Source organism: Ixodes scapularis, unplaced genomic scaffold, assembly GCF_016920785.2.
Source record: "Ixodes scapularis isolate PalLabHiFi unplaced genomic scaffold, ASM1692078v2 PGA_scaffold3__209_contigs__length_174095766, whole genome shotgun sequence".
Classification (NCBI taxonomy): Eukaryota; Metazoa; Arthropoda; class Arachnida; order Ixodida; family Ixodidae; genus Ixodes; species Ixodes scapularis.
The window spans coordinates 127,725,137-127,749,259 of record NW_024609868.1 but is presented as its reverse complement, the minus strand read 5'-3'; the positions used below and the strand labels follow the sequence as shown (position 1 = coordinate 127,749,259).

General features: G+C 41.9%; 1 pseudogene; it reads left to right on the top strand.

The window, feature by feature from the left end:
- Nucleotides 1–22,774, top strand: part of LOC115309215 — a 144,100-nt pseudogene extending 121,326 nt beyond the window's left edge.
- The last annotated feature ends 1,349 nt before the right edge of the window (nt 22,775–24,123 follow it).

Below are 24,123 nucleotides of genomic sequence, written 5' to 3'. Positions count from 1 at the left end.
GCTGCAAAAGCTGTGCGCTGACGTCCAGGTTCCCCGAGAAATGGCTCTTTGATGCTCTGCGCTACCAGATCCTCGTGCTCCAAATCTGCCACCGGGCACTCTATGGCTCCGTCGTCGAACTGCCAGGCTTTATGAGTATAGAGAAGGCTCCCTGGCTTTAGCAGCGTCAGTGCGGCGTGTTGATGTGCACACTCCTAACCCACCACCGGGCTAGCCAATGTACCCCAGAATTTCATACATAAATAAACAAACATTTAATATAGATCCGCCTGGAGCCTCTGGCTAAAATATGAACCCCCCCCCCCTCTCCAATTTTAAATTTAGCAATCTCGGATTAGCTTTTGGAAGCACTATACAGTTATTTTAATGTACGCTAGAGGTTCAACTTGCGCTAGTGTCTATGCGACTTCCGGGATGTAAATTGAAGCAGACAGCAACAATTCTACTTTTGCGGTGCTCCTGTGCATTCCTGAAAACGCGCGTAAATTTTTTCTCTTCGCCGAAAAAACAAACAAACCATAGATAACTTTTATGTGGGCCGTGCCGAATGGTGTGCACGTTTATCAACACTGTAAACGTGTAATTGCTCTGATTACGTCATGAGTATTCGTAATATTTACTCTTAAAATCAATCGAAGAGAAAAAAAAAAGTACTTGCTTTTCCCCGTACAATCAAGTCAACATTCGACTGGTTGCTGTCTGCTTCAATTTGCAAGAGCACATTAGCGCCAGCTGAGCCCTCTAGCGTACTATATAATATCTGCATCGAAAGTACTTATGCCGACCGGATTTTCTAACTAGAACTTTATCTGAAGCTGCTCAGAGTGTCTTCGATGAAAATATGTTTAGATTTTTTAATGTTTTCGCAAATTGAGTTCTGGTTTATGCAGCGTATTTACTTTTACGAAAGCAAAGGCTTAAATGCTAATTTTTTAAGCCCAGCTTTTAGGCGCCGCCGTTCTCGCATACAGAGGAGTCGGCGTCGGAATCGGCGTCGCCGTCGGCGTAAACGCTGCACACGGAAACGGGCGCTTAAGAGCCTCATGATGTAACACTGCGCGTCTTACATTGCGGGACGGTACAGACCTTAACACCAATTCAATTCCTCGGTAAATTTAATGGAGGAACTGATTTGGTGTGTATGTCTGCGGCGTCCCGTAATGCAACACCGCGCGCAGTGCATTATGGGACGTGACAGGCCACGGCTTCACGGAATGCGGCTTGGCGCCTCTCGCTGCCCCCAAATAGGGCTCTCGCCGCCGTACCCTCCTCCTCCTCTCTCGCCTACCTTCAAGCAAAACAAAAAAGATCGAAATATTAATATACAGGGTGTTTCACGAAAGATGGACACATTCGAAATTGCAAAAACTACGCGTCGCAAAAAAAGAAATAATAATAATAAAAGAAAAGGCTTGTGTCGTCTTGGTTTTTGGCCAGGGGCCCATTTAGGAAAATTAGTGATGTCCGGGATAGTTAGATTCGTAAATATGTTTGCGTAGTTAACCTTTTTTAATATTGTGTTTAAGGGCATGGTTTCAATTAGAAAATTGCTAACATTATCGAAAAACACTATATAAAAAAATTACAGAATGATAGAGGGCATGAGAAGCATTGTACGGCTCTCTGAAAAACCGCACAAGTTCGACGGGTTTTTAATTTTTGGTTTGCTATCAGAGCGCATCTCGGCCCCGACGGCACCGCGCCCCGTGGAGAAATAGTGCAACCAACCTCTGCTGAGCTGTCCTAGCGCAACGCAACAGGCGCTCCTTCAGAGTCAGTTTGCCGAGCGGCCTCGCTCGCTATTGTTCTAGGGACATGTAAATTTTTCACCAATCGCTTCAAAATCATTCCTCGTTTTTTGAAATGTCTCAATTTGAAGGAAGAAGGTGCAACAAAATTTTGTTTTCTTATAGAAACAAAAGGCGGTGGAACTCTCTTGTAGCGCTTCAGGCAGCTTACAAAGGAAACGCTATGAAGAAATCGAAGGTCTACGCGTGGTTTTCTCGCTTCAAGGCCGATGAATTATTGATCGACGACCAGCCTGGCTCTAGGCGACTCTCAACCTCCTCAATTGATTAAAACGTCGAAAAAATTCGGGCATTGTTTACTCCGAGTTTGTTCTTTCTGGTGAAACTATTAATCGGGTGTTTTATCAGGTAGTTTTGTGACGCTTGCCCAACTCAGTAAGTAAAAAATTAAAGGAAGATCTATAAGTGGATTTAAGGGAATACGTTGGCATGCCGCCTCGCAAACCCCACGCACTTCCCCCTTTGGGAAGCGCTAACGCTGACGTGTGTGGCAGTTGCCAAGGGTCATGCTAACGCATTTGTAAGCTAAGGTAAGGCGAAGCGGGCTCGCGGAGCCTGCTTCGCCCCAGCCTTTATCGCAGGCCTCTTCTTGCGCCGAATTTCGGCCATCCGAGCTAGGCGCTGCTTCCACTCCTCTGTCACGTTCCTCCGCCTCGCACGCTTCATCCGCTGCTTGACGCTGCTTTCGCTGTTCACCGGTTTCCCACGCGTGGATTCGCTTCCGTCCCGTGATGGCGCCTTCTGTCCGCAGATGGACGGCGTCAGCTTTTCGCTGTCATATAGGTACTAATGCCAACGCATTAAAACACCCCGATTTGTGGGAAAGGGGGAGGTGTTGTTCCATCACGAGAATACCCGAGCACACACTGCTCTAGGAGTGCAACTATCGTTTAGCAGAAATGGCACGGCACCGCTTCCTCCCCTACTTGAGAGGAAAACGTGTTGTGGGTGTCAAAGGTCCTTCAAATGAGAGTTTGCAAAATACGAGGAATGATTTTAAAGCGCCTGCAGAAACAGTTTACAACATGGCGCGAGAACTTTAGCAGGCGGTGCCGGTCGGCAAACTGACTCGGAAGGGGTGCCGCTAAGTTCCGCTAGCGGCGGAAGCTAGTAGCACGAACGCCACCCCCCTGAAATTATTTCCGGCCACTTTTGGGTCCCCCCTTGTATTTGTATGATTGAGGCGGAGTGTATTTAAGCGGGAACTTCACAACAAAACACGGAAGAAATGCTTTTTGTTTCGTGCCTTGCATTGTTTTTTTTTTTATTTGCAGGACTCACGGATAGAAAAAACACGAGCCATGAACAAGAAGTATTCATTGAAGAAATTATTCGACACGACGGCTACATTGAAGCAACTAACCAGAATGACATAGCGCTTTTGCGCCTGAACCAGACTATTACTTTCAACGAGTTTGCCAGACCAATTTGTTTGCCTCCATCTTACGGTGAGTGTGCGAGCCATTTTGGAATAAGTACCTGGATGAAGGACGATAATGTCAAATGTACGCAGTACACCACGAGGGTATACTGGCACCCTAGAGCAACTAATAGCGAGTTCGTTTCACGGCACTCGTGCCCACGCGTGCCCACTCGCAGCGTGGAACGGGTTCGTTTCGGCCGGCACTCCACGACTGGTTGCACTCTCCGAGTTCGTTTCAGCGCTGACACCCCACGCGTGCATGCACTCGCTGCACCGAGAAAATCGGGAGTGCGCCAAAATGCAATCCCGTCATGCCTCGCTCCGGTGGGGCCGGCGAGGAGCGGGAGCAGACGACGAGGGTTCGTCTGCTACGATGTGTCGCGGAACCGAACGGAAAAAAAGTAGATTTTCTGATAGAAATCGCGTCCCGCGGGCAACAAAATCAAACGCGAGGTTGAATTGTGAGCGTCTGCTATTTCACGAAGGAAGCAATTGACAACCCGTGATTTATTTGCCGGTTTTAAATCGCTCTGCTGCCGTACAAACGCTGAAATATACCAGTGTGTAAAGAAATGCTCAGAACAAACGCAACAGCAGCCCCCGAGATGTCTATCACCATCCGTGTGCGGGTGAAAAATTTAACATTTGTCGACAAAACTCCCCCAGCAGAAACCTCTGACTGCCCAATAAGCACCAGAGAAAGCTAAAGATGGAGATCTTACACGAGGATTGGGCAACATCATCATGTTTAACATTTACCTACGTCAGCTAACTTGCCCCGTCGTATTTTGTTCGAGAAAGCTCTCGTTCTCGACGCCCTCACCAAGGCTAATATCTAATCCACCTATAATGACAATCCAAATCGAAAGTCCCAGTTTTGCTGGATATTCCAACAGGCTAGTTTTAAGCCGTACCCTTTCAGTGGTTCACGCGTAATACCATGCTCAAACGGACCAAGCTTCTGCTTGGACAGAATTATCAGTTTTCTTCAGTGTAAACGGTTATAAGAATTGAAAGATCGCAACCAGCTGCTTTGTAGACAGCTGGTTGCGGAAAGTTACGCAGTCTGTAATTATCTCTACGGCAACCTTGCTGCTTGAAGTCATCGCAACTATAAACTACAGGTTGCAGCGACCAACGTTCGTAGATAAACGTTGTTAGCGACCGCATTCTCGCATTCCCACGCATCACTCCGCACAGAAAGGCGCTAGTTTCGGTTTGAAGTCGGTACCTTTCTATAACATAGATGGCGGCAGCATCAGTCTTCTGCACTCGGTGCATTTGGCGAGTTCGTTTGAGTCCAGTTTTCCGTGCAACACTCTGTGAGTGCGATGCATTCTGGGAGAGAACTCGAACGGTGCCAGTGCGTGTGAAACGAACTCGCTATAACTAATCTGCGGGTCAGTGCAAGGGAACGTCAGCCATCTTGTTACTTAATATAATTTGTTTCCAGTTATCTGAATCTTTATCTGAAATCAAGGCAAACGATTTACGTCCTCCAGAAGTGCTTCCGGAAGTGCTGAGTAGTTAAATGACGGAGCAAAAATATACGGCCTAAGCATTTTACCAGCGTATCTGCATCCTAGGAAGTCGAGCTTTTTCCCATTTAACGGTCGCCAAGTGCACCCGCTCTGCATTACGCAACAAAATGGCGGCGCATACTAGACATTCGGAAATTTGAGTTCCGAAACTCTGCACGTAACTCGAGGCATAACCAGTATAACCGAAATATCTCAATGTAGAGGGCGACTGCATTGGAAGTGTGCTCGCCATTCAGTAGCTGTACTTGACAAGTGTTCAGACCACACTATCGGTGCACTAGAATTATATTAATGAAGTATTCTAACGGTATGTCTTTAGATCTATATTTATATATTCAAAACCTTTAATTTTTTTTTCAATTTGCGTATAATGTGGATTACTAAATCAGTAAAGTGATGAAAGGCGTCGGGCGCGCTGGAAGCGAGATATGGAGCTGAAGTTACCGCTTGTGCTACAAGCTTATGGCTGGCGAAGAGAAAAAAAACGAGGATGATGAAAGACGGAAGAAACTGCGCTGATAATTTTTCCACCGCCAGCCTTGCACCTGTGGCACGGCTGGTAAGTTTGGCGTAACATTGAGCTTCTCACTCCCGGTCTTTCTAAAATGTATTTTTATAGTAGCTTTTAACGACTCAAAAAGTTTCTAATTGGAACAATACCTATATTTTTGCTAACTGTAATTAATTAACAATATTCGAATTAATTTTCCGCTTTGTCTTCACGTAAGCGCACTATATTATAATCCCCTGACGTGTAACTCACTTACACAGACCATTTATTGTATGTGCTTTTTTACGGTTCTTTTACAATAGTTCAGTTGCAATTAAAATCAATTACCCTGCATATAATATATCGGCGATTTCGTTTTAAATCACGCAATAAATCACGCAAAAAAAAAGAGTAATGTCTCAAAAACTGCTAAAATAATACATCATACGTTTTTGCTCTATATTTCTAGATCACAAATTATTTACTTTTAAACAAATTAAAAGCGAATTTTGGAATTGGTGGGATCGTCACAGGTGACGGGTTTGAAAGCAGCATCAGGTTCAAATATCTTCCACACAACAGAGATACTTTTTACGAGGTTTTAAAAGCTATAATAATGGTGCCAAACGCTCATAAACATTTGTTGTCGTCTTTAATTTATTATTGTGAAAAATGCAAAGGATGGCCTCATTGACATATGTACATGATTCGGATGATAACGTTTCTTAACTTCACAAAAAATGTAAATTTTTAAATTAATTTTGTTTTTATTTTTATGAGATGGCCTCCCTATCTTCTAAAAATTGTACTAAGAATGATATGTAATATATTTTTTGAACATATAATTTTGTACATTCAAAAATTAATTTATTTGTAGTTCTAGCTTAAGAGGACGGAGACTTGGGCGAGGTGGTTGTTGATACTTGGGTGAAACAACGCACCAGGTTTACACACAGAAGACAGGCACACAATAAACAAAAAAGCGCAGTGTACGTGTGTTTTTTTTGTGTGCCTGTTTTCTGTGTGTAAATCTTGTGCGCTGTTTCACCCAAGCTTGAAGTTCTATTTCAAGATGCGAAGGTAGGTCGTAGCCATTTGTTTCTGCCAGATTGTTATTTGTTGGCATTTGCTCATAGTGTTAGTTAGTATCCATTTAACAAATGATGGAGTATGTTATGTTAAATATACAGATTTATTCATAAATATGCGCAGCTTGTTTACATAAGAATTAAGAAATAATAATAAAATAAATTTTGAGAAATTAGATACTTGAAATCAAAAGTTTTAAGCATTACCCTCTGAAAGTGTAATCCTAGGTGCTTTGGCACAGGGGATAACAACAAAGGGGCAAGGACCTTTTATCTTCAAAGCACTATGATGCTCAAATGCATTATTTAAGGTGCGTTCTCTTAAAAATATTCAGAATACATGAAACCGTCGCTTGGGAGAGTTAAGAGAGAACCTATATTTTTACGAAATACCCCGATACATTGAGCGGGGAAACTAACTATGGTTAATAGGTCTCGTTAAGTCAGGTCACGCAGCATCAATTTTCTCGCTAAATTTAACGGGGAAAGTGGATCGGTGTTGTGACCAATTTAGCTTTAGCTGCCGGCAATAAAATAATACCAGGGTAACCGACTGACGGCGTCAGGTTTGAGGTGACTGTATACATACAAACACTAAAAAGATCTAGTAACGCAAGTTCACAAGAACATTTATTGAGACCAAAAAGTGACGTTAAAATGTGTTAAAGGCTCACACTTAAGTCCAGGGAAACTTTTTAACATAAAATTGAGTTACAGTCCTAATTTCGAGCGTCCGTTCACAAACGACGTACCGAATGTTCTTGGTAGGATTAAAAGCCTTCTATTCTTTTTTTCTTAATTTTGTGTCGGAGCAGTGATTATATGTGCTGCGTCACTTTTAGAAAGAATAGTTGCCGGCACTTCACGCGCGACTAGATGAAGGAAGTCATCAGCAGGTTGAGTAGTTTAAAGTTTTGTCTTCCTCAGTTTGTTTACGAAAGTTTGCTGCAGGAGCGTCTGTACCAGGTGCGGGAAGTACCAGGTGCGCGACCCGCACCTGGAACTCCCCGCATGCCGTCAGAGAACATATGTCACTTATGACCGTCTACATTGACGCCAATGAAAAAGAACGGAAGGCTATATGTTTTGCCAAGGGCATTACGTCATGCCACGTATCGATGAACACGCATAACAAGAACGAGTTCCTCAATGTTATGTTATAGAACCATCGAGAGTAATGTTGAAACTTGTAACCGACTTTAATAGCGCTTTTCGATCATATGAACTATTCTCGTGAGTTTACGTTACAAGATATTTTGTATAATTATCTGTACTTGCACCCAGTGTATGCAGGTTTTCTTTTTTTTTTTAAGAAAACGACTGTTAGTAGGTTTAAACAAGCCTACACTCTTAAAAGACTTATAGTCCGTGGAGATACGATATCTGGAAAAAAAAGTTGAAAATTCGTTTTAGGACTGGGCACATTTAAACTCTATTGTTTCCCCCCCCCCCCCCCCCCCCCCCGAAATACTTCATCATTACGCATAAAATCTTTGGAGAGAACTATCTACGGGATTTTTATTCTCATGACACAATATAGGGAATTATTTTAATTTTTATTTTTTATTTCTCTAAGTTAATATATTGCACGCGTGTAGAAAAACCCTCAAATATTAAACCTCACATCCCGTGTTTGTATCAGGTTTAATTTATTTAATTGCGACTTAAATTAAACCCAAAAAGACTTTGACAAGGTGCCAAGAATGAATTAATTACTCAGAGCAATATAAATGACAACGACCAAGCTTCGCATCTTATACTAAAGCTTGAAACATTTCGTATTTTTAAATGTACGAATTTATATATCCAAAGTATATAGCATCAGATCTAATTTTTTTGGGTGGTTTTAGACCATACCAAAAGCTTTAAATAAAAAAGATGAAAAAAAACACAAAATAATAAAAAAATGGCTTAAAAATGATGTTGAAATATGTATTTTTTGTTTTCTCTTGTATTCAAAAGTGTTTTTCTCTTAAATAAGTTTATTTGACTATAACAATATTATACTTTCTGAATGTGTGTCTGCTTAGGATTTAATTTTGTATATATAAGCAATAATACAAAAGGTGACACATAATATTATAGTTTAAACCAGGTACATTATTGTAAGGAGTTTAGGCTCTTGACGTTTCACGATAATTTTTAAAAACAATAACACCTTTTTATGAACATGTGACGATATTAACGTAGTTTGAAAAGCCACGTAACAGCTTATTCTTGTTATCCCCGGTGCCGAAGCACCGGGGATCATGGCTTAAAGATTATGTTGAAATATGTATTTTTTTTTTGTTTCCTCTTGTATTCAAATGTGTTTTTCTCTTAAATAAGTTTATTTGACTATAACAATATTATACTTTCTGAATATGTGTCTGCTTAAGATTTAAATTTGTATATACTTTAAGCAATGATACAAAAGGTAACAAATATTATTATCGTTTAAACCGGGCACATTATTGTCAAGGAGGTTAGGTTCTTGACGTTTCACAAAAATATTTAAAAACAATAACACCTTTTTATGAACATGTGACGATTTTAATGTAGTTTGAAAAGCCACGTAACAGTTTATTCTTGTGCGAAAGGTATCTGAGCCTGGCGAGCCTTTCAAATCATCTGCGACGATCACCGAGATTCGAAGATCCGTCTTTGGTTCTTTGGAAGTCAATTACTCAAGAACTAAAAATATTACACTAGAACGCATTCCCGCTTCGTCTGAGGGAATAATTTCACCAGCATGTAAATATTTCCTAAAAGTTTTTGAATTATGATTCATTTATTTTCGTACGATTTGAAATGAAATTGCCAATATAGAATATTGTCCTTAATAGTTTGCGTCTTCTGTGGCGATCTAGGTTCAAGCGGGAAATGTTTCGGGACCCGGCGGCAATTCGCCAGTCCAGCTAAAAACCTCAATTACCTCGATTATTTTCACCGGTATAAAAACGCTACGCGAAGAAGTCTCGGAAAAAGAATGCTTGGGACATGAAAAATATCTGCTGAATAAATATCTGACTTAACTTGATACAATATAAATAAAAAGAAAATGCACCTTGTAAATAAAAAAAAGTAGTTTTGTTAGGCATGGGTCATGTGGTTGACGTGAGGTCGCAATACCTGTCGCGGCTTCACGCCACCTATCCCGGTGCACTGCCAGATTGCCCGGCGGGGTCTGTTTTTCTGAGCATTCATGGTATCTCGCTTTTTTGTTATCTTCTGATCAACGGCCCTCGGAATGTTTGGGCAAGGTGCCGAAAGTGACTCGTTATGGAGCGTGGTAAACGGCGCAAAGCCACGAAGTATCCCACTAACAACAATCGCTGTAATATCTCTGTAAAACCCTGTAACAGATATCGGGACCCCTTCGTGAAAGTGTCCATCAAATAGCCCCCCGAGAGTTTAAGAATGTAGCATATAAAGCGCCTCTAGAACTTCCCCCATCGCAACTCACTCGCTAAACGAGACTTGATGCAACAGGATGAGGAGGCCGTCTCCTTCGGGCGCTCCTTCATTCGCCCTTCTCGCCATCTATGCGCTGCCTCCTCTCCCTCTTCGGAGAACGCTCGAAGTTGGTAAGGAGGGGGAGTCGAGAAAGACGTAACGTCACAATTAGTGGCTGTAGTACTCTGTTGCGTCACAGGTTTTGTCGACTGACGAAACGAAAGTGTGTGAATCAAATTCTGAGCTTTCGAATTATTTCCCTGATAAAATCTTGGTTATTTCGATTGGATAATTTGACAGAGTAATTTAAGGCGCATAAAACTGCTGGAGGCGTGAAGGCCTGCGATCGTTATTTTAATGTTGGAGAGGTCAGGCCCGGAAACAAGAGTAGGAATGTGACTTTTATATAGATTCATAGATTTTCGTTCACTTGCTCCAGTATCCGCTGGCCTTTATATTGAATCAGGCCCGGACTAGGGGTTACACTCAAGGGGCACACTCATTATTTTGATAATAGGGTTGATTAATTAAATCATTCATAATAAATATTCATTTGTTTACCTTGAACCATTAACGAGATTTTTAGCTGCATTTAAACCTGTCATTTATTTTACAATTAGAGTTGTCTGCTGTACTCAAAATGTAGTCAGCAACAAATAAGTCTGAACACGAATCCCACAGATTATTATTACATTTTACACCCAATAAGAGACCGTGCAACTTACAATAGAGTTTCTAGACTGCCTTAGCGTATCCATAAAGTTGAGTAGATTTTTATAGGCGATACACTGTCGTTTTGGAACTATGGTTTTTAATGTTTTGTCCATGTGTAGAATATTCAAATGGCGTAGAATGACATTAAGGTTTGGAACTGTGATGGATATGGTATAATTAGTGATAACTTATAATCATCTCTCTTTATTATTGATATTAAACAATTAGTCTAAGCACGGCGTTTCGATATTGAGTAATGTACTAAATGTATGGGATGTCCACTATTAATAAATACCTACCCTAGTACTGACTTTTTTTCTAAAGGCTTCCTCGTCTTGAAATAAACGCTTTAATCTTAACTTTTGGCTGCAAGGTATACATTTTTTTGTTCTGTATAGGACGGCAACTTTCACAACGTAAGAACTGGCGTCTATCAGTGTTCTTTATAATGTCACCCTTTAATTATTTTCTGCTATCCTGAGTTAAACATAAAGAAAGTTTATTTCGCTTTCTGGTACTTTTATGTAAATTTAATATGTGGGTTAAAACAGTTTGCGAAATTAATAAATTCGACAACTTTGCCCTTACCGTTATATCAAATTATAAGTATATTGTGGAAAAAATGTTTATAAAAATCGTTTGTGTGTAAATTAGTAGATACTTCTATAAAACCCTAATGAAAATGTTCGCATATGATTGCTGAAAACGCGATCCCACGAATTCGTTATAAATCTACGTGTAGTGGTTACTCAGAAATGTGAAATCATTAAGTTATGGAGTTAAATGCATAAAAATATTTACCACATTCTTTCTATCGGCTAATTGAGCGTCTTCAACGCTAACCATAGCAGCTCCTATTCCTTCACCATGTAGTATATTAGTTTATATTGAGACCGCGTTCATTGTCGCCAGCTATATATTAAAAAAGAAACAAATATTTGTGTCATTAATGAAATGAAGAAAATGGGAAGAGTCTTTCATGTATGACGGTGCTGTAGCTTAGTACCCCTAATTTGTTCATCAATGACGCCTGAGATGTGTTCTGTGTGTGCACCAACTCCAGGAATAATATGTCTACCAGGGTGATTTTGATTGTGCACTTCCGTTAGCATATAAAAATGTCCGGGTCTAGCATTTTCTTGTAGGAGATATTTAACACTCTCCTTCTTTACGGAAACAGCTAAACAACTGAATAGGACTAAATAATATAGGAAGCTAAATAATGATCTCAGACGTAATTTAGAGGTGAATATTAAGTAAGAACTAAAACGTCTATAAAAAAGAAACAAACGGACACGGAGAGCTTTAAAGTTTTTCAACAAGAAAATCTAAGACACGGAGATTTTTATATACTAATGAAAGTACTCAAGCCAAATCACCGAGGTAGACCCACTATTTCTAAAATAGGTAAAAAAAAAAAAGAATATAGAGGTACTGCAGCTAAGGCCAAGTAACACATAAAATACTCTTTCAATTAAAGAAAAATTAATTCATTATATACAAATAGACTATATGTCAAAGTATTACAAGTAAAAATGGGCGTAGTGTCAATATACACCAATGTAGCACATTATGAAGGAATACGAGTTGCTCTGGATAGCGTCGATACATTGAACCGGCCTTTAGTAAGAATACGCTAAATATTTTCATGCATTTCAGTATAAAACCTAATAATTCACATTTATAAATACCCACTAATCACAGATTTATAGCACAGCAATACGATCTCCCTTTTTCATTATATATATATATATATATATAGGGTGTTTCAGAGAACGCAGACGAAATCGCTCCTGCGAAAACTACTCATCACAACAAAAGAGGCTTGTGGTGGTTTGGTCCTGGTCCAGGGGCCCATTTAGGAAAATCATTAAAGTCCGGGTTAGTTAAGTTGTTAATTGATTTTGCGTAATTATATTTTTAATATTGTGTTTAAGAGCGTTGTTTAAATTAGAAAATTGCACAGCGTCATCGAAAAAGACTAAATCAACAAATTTCAGAACGATAGAAGGCACGCGACGCATTTTACGGCTTTCTGAAAAACCGCGCAAATTCGACCGGTTTTTAAGTTTCGGTTTGCTATCGGAGCGCAACTCGGCCTCGGCGGCACCGCGCAACGTGGAGAGATAGCGCAACCAACCATTGCTGCGCAGTCATCGCGCGACGCAGCAGAGGCTGGTTGCACTATCTCTCCAAGGGGCGCGGTGCCGCCGGGGCCCAGATGCGCTCCGATAACAAACCGAAACTTAAAAACCGGTCGAATTTGTGCGGTTTTTCAGAAAACAGTAAAATGCTTTGCGTGCCTACTATCGTTCTGCAATTTGTTGATTTAGTGCATTTTAATGATGCTGAGCAATTTTCTAATTGAAACCATGCCCTTAAACACAACATTAAAAAAGTTAATTACGCAAAAATAAATAACAACTTAATTAACCCGGACTTTAATAATTCTTCTAAATAGGCCCCTGGCCGAGGACCAAAATGCCACAAACCCTTTTTGGTTGCGATGAGTAGTTTTCGCAGGAGCGATTTGGTCTGCGTTCTCTGAAACACCCTGTATATATATATATATATATATATATATATATATGACGACTTAAGAGGAACGTCTCCTAATTGAATTCTACCCAGACCACTTTTTAAAACGTTATTTGGACATCTTTATAATTTAGAAAAAGGAAAATCACATTTGTTTTTCGAGTTTATTAATTGTGCGAACAGTTCTAACCTACATATTAAATTTACATACATGTACTCTGACACACATCTAGGCTTTCTTGATGATAAACTGAGGACTGAAGATAATAATAAAAAAGCATTATGTAGAAAGCCTAGAGATAGACGTCAGGTTTTACATGCTAAAAGTTGCCATTCTATACAAAACAAAAAAGGTACACCATACAGCAGGTTAAGGCGTTTATGTTCAGAAAAGAAGCCATTTGGAAAAAAAACGATCGACCACTAAGGGAGGTGTTTATTAACCGTCGATATGCCGCACATTTAGTAAATAACTCAATATCGATAAGCCGTGCCATTCCGCGGGCTTATAGTTTAATACAATAGTAAAGAGAGGTAATTGCAACTGGCAACTCATTTTACTATATCAGTCATAGTTGGCAATAATTATTAATATCCTCAACACCACATGAATATTTAAAAGTGAACCTTTTGGTAGAAGATTTTGGTAGACATCTACCTGGTTATAAATTACGAATATTTTACATATCGATGAAACATTAAAAGCTATAGTTCAACGTGCGCCTCCTATCGCCTTTAAAAGTCACACGATTTTATGGACGGGTAGATTGTCCAGAAACAGCATTGGACGTAGCCTGGTCCGTCTAGGTTTTGTAATATGTAAAAATAATAGCTCTGTTTTGTGTTCAGATTTATGGTTGGCAGAATCTCATCGAGAAAAGCAAACAACTTTAATTTGAAAATAAATGTGTCGTTTAATTGCAATTCGGGAAATGCGGTTTCTTTGGTTCAATGTCAAAACTGCCAAATTTATTATAGAGGAGAAACTGGAACAATTGTTCAAACGCGTGCGAATCCGCGTAGAAGTCACATTCGTACACTTGTTCCCGGACGAGGTCCTCGTCATCTTAATTCTATAGGTCATAATGAAGTGTCTGAATTTAGTGTGATTTTACTTCAAGGTGACTTTAGAATCACCAGAGACTGAAAAACTAAGCCATGCGGCGCGCAAGTTTGTCTGCTTACTTTTGCGGGGGTTGTGGTGACGTCAAAACGCCGAGCTGTGATAGGCTCTGATTGGAAGGATAGTGGGTAGACATCAATGCAACTTGCTTTGAGGTCTACACACTATCCTTCGATCAGAGCCAATCAGAGCTCGGCGTCTTTCTGACGTCACCGCAACCCCCCCCCCCCCAAAAAAAAAGAAAAAGCAGACGATTTGTTTTTCACATAGCAATTAATTTATAATTTAATATTTTAGAAGTTATTTTTATTGGGAACGTTATTTAACCTCAAAAATTGATTATGACGATGCCATCTTGTTTGATCCGAAATGCCTTTAAGCATTGACTCTCTGTATGTAACATAAGCTCAATTAATTGTCCCTCTGAATTTTTATAGACCGCCTGTCGCAGCGGCTGCCCTTCTACGTTGTGAACCAGACCGCTTTTGTGATCGGCTGGGGCATTGAGCAGCAAAAAAGTCCAGTTGAGCGGCTGAAACAACTCAAGTTACGCATTCAGACGCAGGAAACTTGCCGGAAGGAGTTCGAAAACTTTACATATGACGACTCCATGATGTGCGCAAAGTATGCTGAAGGTGAGTGACGTTCTGCCCCATATGATTATTTCGAGGTATCCACATAAAGTCCGAGTGCGTTTTTTTACAAATATGAATATAACATTATTTTCCGGGCAAATATAGCCACTGGGATTTATTGTATCGAGTACCTTTATTAAAATGGCGCCCAAGAGATGTCGCCCTTTTGGCATTTGATGTTCTTCGACAAGCTAACTGAGCGAAGACAATAACGAGCTCTAGTCAATTTATACAAATTGTATAGATTTCGTATCTTGAACACTATATTGATTAAGTAAAAAGTTGCCTTGAAATAGTGACCAATCTTGAGCACCTTATTAAATATATTTTTCACGGGTAGAAGAGAATTGGAGTGCTTCTAGAGCCATGCGAAACCCAACCTTTATATTAGCGACCGCTGCAAAATGCCTTAGTGGGCAAAATAATGTAACAAAACAAAAAATCACGCTTGCTAGCACTGCAGATTTAAGAAAGCCGCGCAGTATGTATACGGGCTTTTATGAATGTTTTGGGTTTGTGCATCGAGAATTCATTTGAACATCGGACACCGTTCTCAAACGTTTTCGTTATTAAAACGGTAGTTTTGTAAGGCCATAAAACCTCAGAAGCTGCGTAAGCAGGAAATATGTACTTCGGTCAGTCCGTAACCGCTGAACGACCTTGCATCAAACGGTAACCGGTGCCAGGGATAGAACCCCGGTCTCCGGCGTGGAAGCCGAGTACGCTGCTGACTGAGCTACAGACCCAGCACGCAGGAAGGAGAGGGTCTGAAGAAGTAGGTGTGAGAAAGCGCGCGGAACGGAAAAAAACTAAACGGGCAAAAAAAAAAAGAAAAAAAAAAGAGGAGCAGAAACGGGTGGTGTAGAAAGAGCGCGCGGAACGAGGTGGAATGGAATTGGCAGGAAAGCGCGCTTTCCCTCTATAGCTGACAGAGACAAAAATCAGCGCGAAGGCTTTTATCAGGGTGGTTATGAAGGGAAGCACGCCCAGCGTCACAATAAGATAATGGTGTAAAGTAATCCGTTTCAATAGAAAACACAGCCCTAGGCGCCACCTAGACTAAGAGCACCATCCACTAGATGCACTGAAAGACTAAGGGTCATTCTGCCTATTGTGTATCCCAGTCAGAATACGACGAAGCGAATACGGAGTTCGGTCCTCCTTTTTTAGTTGGGCGTCGGGCTGTTTCTTGGCAAACTACATACATCACATCATCTCGCGTGTACACAGTTGAGTAAACACATCTATCACAAAACATGGGGTCAGAACTTTTGGGAAAATTCCGCTATCGTCGCAATCGCAAGTGAAGAGCCGAGCTGACAAAGGGTGATCAAGCCTTTTGGGCTACAACGCTGCGCTGTTACGGGACTAGGCCTAACTGCTCTTTATTTGGGCAAGCACAGAAGGGAACACAACGTTCGTCTCCAAAAAGTTTTCACAAGACTGCAAGAAAACGGGATCATTCTAGGCGCCAAGAGGTGCTTGCTCGTTCAAGAACATTTCTCTTTTTGGGACACCTGACTGATCACAAAGGTGTAAGCCCGGACAGAAAATATCTCCAGTTAATTAATCCTGCCTTCTCAAGAGAACACCGCAGAGCTAAAAAAATGACACGTTTACAATTCTCTGTAATGCCGAATTAGAGCGCAGCTCCTGAGCAAGAGGAGGGCAAGGTACGGAAGGAAGGGTATGCCCCTCCTTTCCCTCTGCACCCTCGCCTCCTAATTTCATGCTCCCCTCCCATTTACCTGGAAATTTTCGCAAAATTTCCAGCTAAATTTAGCAAAAATTTTCTTGGTAAATTTAGCGGGGACACTGAATTGGTGCTGAGATCACGTGACATTTTTCCTGCAAAATTTACCGGGAAAATTTTTCCACTAAATTTAGCGGAAAGGTGTTCCCGCTGAATTTATGTGACGTCTCACGTGACGTCACGTCACGTGTGACGTCATGAGGGTAAAATTTTCCCGCTATATTTGGCCGAGAATTTGTCTGCTAGATTTAGCGGTAAATTTTCCCGCTAAATTTTGCGACAGAAGTTCCCCGCTTAATTTAGCTGGAAACGTTTCTCACTATATTTCTCGCCAAGTCTAGCGGGAAAATTTTACCCTCGTAACGTCACACGCGACGTCACGTGTTGCGTCATTGTGGGAAACGTCCCATAATGCAACGCGCGGTTACGCCGACGGCGACGGCGACGACGCTCATCCCGGAAACGTGGCCTAAGAGCTTTGCTCTAAAAGGTTTCTAGGCATGGTTAACTTTATAGCAAGATTCATACCAAACCTGGCCGACGCACTTGATCCCTTCCAAGAGCTACTTCAGAGGGATGCAGAATTCGTCTTAGAGACTCGTCAATAACGAGCTTTCTACAGAGTAGGATAGAATCTGACATCTAGACCAGTCCTGGCATTCTCCTCCCCGATGAAAGCGATAATATTAGCGGCTGATACCTCCAGCTTCGGCATTAGAGTCGTGCTCGCACTGTCGCGGACACTATTAGCTTAAACTCGGCAGCCGTGGCCGTTCCCTACCCTAGCGCCACATAGCAGGAGGACTCCAAAACACCTACCCTGAGTGGCGGAATCGCTCTTCCAGGTTGTGATCACACTCTCCCCTAGTGACTGCTAGATGCAAAAAAAGAAGCCGCCACGGCAGTTACCTATGTTTGCTTCACGGGGTTCTGTGAGAACCTCTTCAGGCACGGAAATTTCGTGACTCGTGGAAACGAGTTAGCCAAATAACCAACAGACATACCGAGCTAAGCATAATTGTTGCCGATGATTGTATACATATCTCGAAATATTATGTTTATTAATTGGACAGAAGCCTGTTCATGTTCTTTTTGCGTGTGAGAAATGCTGTGCTGATGTACTTAGTTCCGTATGTCCCCTTTGTTGAACGTTTGGCTGACTCGTTTCCGCGAGTCAGGGAATCTCCTCACCGAAAGAGGCACCCACAATAGCCTGTGGATCAAACATCGGAAGTACTGTGGCGCCGAGGGTACGGAACGGCCACGGCCGCCTTGTTATTGCTAATAAAGTCCGCGATAGTACAGCTCCAGGAAGATGAAACGATCCGGGCAGCCGCCTACATTTCAATACTATGAACTCAAAGGGGAGAAGGGTACTCGCAGTTTGAAAAGGAAGCACTTGCGATTGCCTGGGCTGGCGAAGAGATGAAGGACTACCTCGTGGGGCTAACTTTTCCCATCTAGGCAGATCACGATCCTCTGACAACATTGTTAACCAGAAAAACCGTGGACGACTTTACACCCAGGCCTCAGCGAATATGTCTCAGAATGATGAGGTACGGCTTCACGATGGAGCATGTCCCGGGAAAAGACCTCGTAGTATCTGACACTCTCTTTGTACAACCCCTACAAGAGTGAAGACAGCTTATGTGTTGCCGGGGAGCTTCCAGAATTTTAGCAATATCTCATTCAACGCGTACCTGCCCCAGACGTCCGTCTAGAACCACTGTCGGCACCTCAAGCAACGATCCGGTCAAGGGTGCCTTGAAACAGTTTATTATCGACGGGTGGCCAAGAGCGAGTTGGATTCCGCCCCCCCCCCCCCCCTTCCCCCTTCCCCACCAGGATTGCCGCCCGATATTAACAGTTTAAAGAGAAGCTAACGTTACAAGCTGGCATTATAAAGAAAATCTCACGGTACCTCATACGTATATTAATGAGGTCCTTTCTACCACAGTTCCTATACGATGAGCACGAGGACGTCGTCAAGTGTTCAAGGTGAACTCAAAAATTGTGTTGGTAGCCTGGCATTACTAGAAACATTTCGAACAGGGTAGATTGGTGTTCAGATTGTCTACAGTAGCACAGAAGTCAGCTGCTCATTCCGAGTACGCTTTCAGGTCGTCCGTGGCAAAAAGTGGCCATTGACCTCCTCTCCTTCGAAGGCGAGAACTGCCTTTTTGTCAGTGATTATCTTTTCTTCTACTTTGAAGTGGTCATCCTTAAATATATAAAAAAAAAAAAAACAAGAAACGATCAATATGAAAGCAAAGTTTATTTTTGCTAGACATGGCGTGCAGGAAACAGTCGTAACAGACAAGCGCCCCCAATTTCGATCGGCCTTCGTGTCATTCAGCAGAAATTGGGGCTTTCGACACGTCGTACGATCCCCAAATATCCACAAAGTAACAGCGCAGCAGAAGCTGCCGTGAAGATAGCAAAAGTGAAGTTCAAGAAGTCGGCTGACCCCTATAAAACACTTTTGTCATACTGTGCCAAACCACTGAGTTGTGGATTCAGTCCTGAAGAACTCCTGTTTAGCAGAAAGTTTCGGACTCAGGTATACCGGTCCCACCAGAGCTGCTTCATCCGAGAGTACCTATCCTCTCTATTTTAAAAAGAAAAACTGAACGCCAAGCAAATGCTAAGCTGACACTCCCTCTAGAAAACCGCACAATGGTGAAGACAACTTATGTGTTGCCGAGGAGGTTGCAAATTTGACCAAATCCTCAATAAACACCTTCCTGCTTCAGATATCTGTCTAAAACAACCGGCGGCAGCTCCAGACGGCGATCTTCTGCCCTGTCGGCAGCTCAAGGCAACATGCATGGCTGCAGTTTGAGTCACCACACTCAAATATTGTATAGCGGGTGATTCCAAGGACTTGCTATACACATGCTCCGTGGAAGTCTTGCTTTCACAAAATTCAACCTTGCTTATATAAGCAAAGTGAACGCCTCACATTCGCTGGATTTACTTCCCACCTGTTGATAAAGGTATCCAAGTCCCCACTAAAAAAAAAAAAAAAAAGAAAGAGATTGGGCCTATGGCACGTGAAGTAACTGCAAAACAAACACGTTGAAAGGGAAAATTTGGAGGCATTTCCTATATTCTCGGTTTGGCCCACAGTCTCAAAAGAATTGCAGGCAGATGTGTTGCGGACGTGTTGTTGTCCACTCCTGACAAACTGTCACGGTTGAGCAGAGCCGTCTTCCTTCTTTTTTTATTAAATGACAAAAAAAAAATAAAAAAAATAAAGAAATTGGAGATGTTGGCTGCCGCGAAGGCATGGCCGGCTACTCCACACAGAGCCGTCAATCCCCCTGTTAGAGATGCTAGTTTGTGCAAGATGACATGCTCTGAACATTTCGTCACTTTTGTTGAAAGGTTATTTATTCACTCTGTTTGTCCCGCGGCAAGCGTTACTTGCGCCAAACAGGCCGCGGTCTTTATGACAGTCTAAGAGAATATGCTTACAATGCGTCCTCGGTGATATCTGGTCACCCTAGCATTCATTGCCGTGACAGTCATTGCGTGCTTGAGTTTCAAAGATGTGAGGCTGTAAAACGTCACCGTTACTAGCTGACATGTGAAATTCTTGATGCCTTAGATATTGCAATGTTAGTTGATGTCTGTGTCAGCCGTCCTTTAATCGCTCTCTCTCTCTCAAAAAAAAAAAAAAAAAAGATTGCTTTTCTTGTACCATGCTGTGCTTGTGTTGTGCGCCTTACCTTTTGCGACTTCTTGGCGTTTTTTAATGGGATGTGTTTTTTTTAGGCTGATCTTCTGTTCCTTTTTTTCTCTTTTTGCTCTTGACAGTGCTAATACATATGACGCTGTATCGGTCTTTATAATTTACTTGTGAGTCAGCGCTCAGTGTACGTCTTTCTTCATGTGGTCCCTAATCCCTTGCGCTGTTTTAATTTTCAAATGTTAAGGAGGCGACCGATTTCAACAGGCGTCATAGAGTTAGCAATCTGCCAGAGTTATCGTAAAATGTCTGGATAACAGACTTAAAGAAATCAGGATCGTATCGTATCGTATCGTATCGTATCGTATCGTATCGTATCGTATCGTATCGTATCGTATCGTATCGTATCGTATCGTATCGTATCGTATCGTATCGTATCGTATCGTATCGTATCGTATCGTACACAACAATTGTTGTTTTTTTCAGTGATAATTGTAAAGTAAAAAAGAAAATTTAAACATCGCAAAATGTTTTAAAAAAAAGAAGGTACGCCCACACTAGGGATCGAACCCGTGTCTGCTGCGTGTGAAGCGGACGTTTTTCCATTAAGCTACTGAAGGATTTTTTTCTTCTTTATTGCATGAGCTACTGAAGGAACTCTTTCGTTCGTAGTAATGCATCCGATCGACTGTATGTCGGAAAGTTTGCTGCCGATTTCCCTCCATTACATGCACTCCCGGCTTGAAATCGGGCAGCATCACTCATTGGCCACATTCGCACCAAGTAAAGAAACCGTACGCGTGCGTATTCAACTCGAAGTACGCACTTCGTGCTTCACGTTTGAGCGAGCGATGTCTTCAGCCACTAGAAAGGACAACGGCTCGGCGACGTCTTCTGGCAATCGGCTTGCTGGTCGGGCGTGTCGTACGGGATGAATATCAATTCCTTTGATCGGTCCAAAATTTCTCTTTCGAAGAAGACAGAATTCGCCAGTACCGTGAAGAACAGTTCTGAAGTAGAGGCCCCACGCCCGGTCGTCCGCTGCCACCCGCGAGTCCCACGAAACGCGAAACGACGCCATGTTGAGAATTATGCAATGAACGCACAGAATGCTTCTGGTTGTCTGTGCAACCCTTTTTTTTTAATCAACGTATTTGCAGCTTTTTGCAAGCCACAAAAAATGGGTTTCACATTTTTTTTAATTTTTAGTATGGGCTGTGTGCCTTCAATGACCCACGACTTTGATTAAATTTGGTGGTCGCGTCGAAACCTTAGAAAACGGCCCGTGACCACGGAAAAGAGGGTGAGCGCGACTCAAATCGGCCAGTTCTCGATCGGCGGTTTTCGGGCGGAAAGAAACCGAATTTCGAACCACAAATTCGGTTATGAGTGGTTGGGCTCTCATATGTTGCGTGCAACTAAAAACCTCGGCGAGCATAAATATTCTGTCAGTGCCCCTTTAATAGATTGGGATGGGGCCAGTGAAACGGCGATCTTTTTTCTGCAGGGTGTCCAAACAGTACATAGCATCCTCCGTGTTTTCTATCTCACGGCATATTCCGCGAAAGTTGTTTTGCGCACGTTCGTTTTTAGTTTGGACACCAACCGCGCAAACAGCACGGTTTTTCTCTTCGCCTCCTTGTTGTCGTTTCTTCCTTGTTTTTTTGTTTTTGGGAGATTGGGACCAATAACAAAGGCAGATGCCTTCATGACGGAGAGGAGAGCGTGTGAATGGCTTTCTGCACCAACGTGATGAGCACGCTTTAATCTTCTCTCCAAAGAGGAAAACAATGGGAGGGTCCCCCCCCCCCCCAACCTCCCCCCTGCGAAAAAAAAGAACTTAACGAAAGCATGCCGGAGTACGGCAAGTGCCGTGATTTTAGAAAACACTTCATCTGCTGCGAGGAAACACGCTATCTGCTCTGTTGTGTCTGGGCAGCCCTTATCACTATACGGTGCGCTCCGTCTAGAAGTCAGGCGACTTCCGCTGTCGCGTATGAGGCCTACAGCGGGAAACACATGTACGACGAAACCTTCCGATCCGACGTGCGGACTGCCGGAATGACCTTGGGGGGAGAGGGCTTTCGTAGCATCGGAGAGCGTTGAAAACCCTCGCCTCCGACCGTCGTATTGCGCGGTCGGACGTCGGATCGGACGGTTTCGTCGTACATGTGTTTCGCGCTTACGGCCTGCTAGGGGAAAGGGATCAAGCGACTCCCACAGTAGATACCACGTAAGTTCCCGCTTTTTTTGCGGATTGAGGCTGACACTCTCTTCTCTGTTTCAGCCAAGGGAGACGCCTGTAAAGGAGACAGCGGGGGCCCCCTAATGCAGGGCGTCGTCGACGACGAGACCGTGTGGACCCAAGTGGGAGTCGTCAGTTGGGGCGACCGCAAGTGCAGCGGAAGGAAACCAGGCGTCTACACTAATGTGGCCAGATACGTTCCCTGGATCAATGAAGTTATGAGCAGAGCCCGCAATGTCAGTGATGCAGCCCAGCCGCCTCTGCCCAGCGCAGACGATGAAAAGGCATAGCTGCTTACAGCGTGCGTTACCTGTCAAACAAACCGGAACCAAACAGCAATGCCAAAAAAGAGCGCCAAATGCGTGTCTTTTTTTTTTCTTTTAAATTTACACTTATTTTTAAAAAAAAGATTCAATTGGGATTTGTAATAAAAGCAGTTTGTTCAACTTGTGCCTAATATTTGAATGATTTCAACGTTCGTAGTATGGTATGATAGTCTCAGCTGCGTGCGGATGTTGGTAGATTTTCAAACTATGAAATTGTTCGTGCTTATAATAATAACAATAATAATAATCTTTATTTTCATTTAAAGAAATGATGGAACAAAAGGGAAAAAGCTTCAACAAGAAGCTTGACTTGCCCTCAGCCCTATCGGCAACCGTTTTCGTGCAATGAAAAAAAAAAAAAATCATATACAGAAAATTATACATTATCAATTGGGATAACAGAAACAAGACACAGAACGCTCAAATATGTAAAAGTAAGTTACGCAACTCTTCAGAAGGTATCGTATCTAGATTTCTATTTTTTCTTCAAAGTTGTTTAGAAGTTTTGGAATTAAATACCGAAGCATTTGCTGCCCATAATTTAACCTGCATAATGGAACCTTCCAATATTCATTATGGCGGGTCAAGTAAACAGTAATATTTTTTCTAATGTAATTATCTCGTTTAATAGCATACTTTCTTTTTTTTATTTCATTCTTAATGGTGATTAGAAGTTTATAATCAGGTAGCTTATGAATTTTTATATTCGCAGATTACTAAACATGGTCTCAGTGTGAGAGTCATAAGGTGCGTTGAAGATGGCCCTCGACATTTTTTTTAAGCAGATAAATTTTCTTGAGGTTGGATGCCGTTGTTGTGCCACAGATAAGGTTACAATAACTCAGCAGTGAGTAAAACAGAGCGTGCTAAATAATTAATTTCACGCGAACTGGTAGAATTTGGCTGTGGCGATACGTTAAACCAACAACACGTGACAATTCGGAAATCAAACAATTTACATGGCTATCCCATGACATATTTTTAGAAAAAAAAACATCTAGTGTTTCACAATTATCCACGATCTCTATCGGACTTGAGGTAAATACTAAATGCCTTGGCATAAAAATTTGTTTATTTTTCGGACGAAAGAAAATAGCCTTTGTCTTTTCAGTATTAATACTTAGTCCATTTTTCTTTGCCCACGCCGCCAACCTCGACAAAGTAAAATTAACGTAATCCAGAATTGCATCGTTGTTTAAAGAGTAAATAAATATAGTAGCGTCGTCTTTATAAATTACAAATTTAGCAACAGGGTCTATATTCACAATATCGTTTATATACCGGTTGAAAAGAAGGGGCCCTAAAATACATTC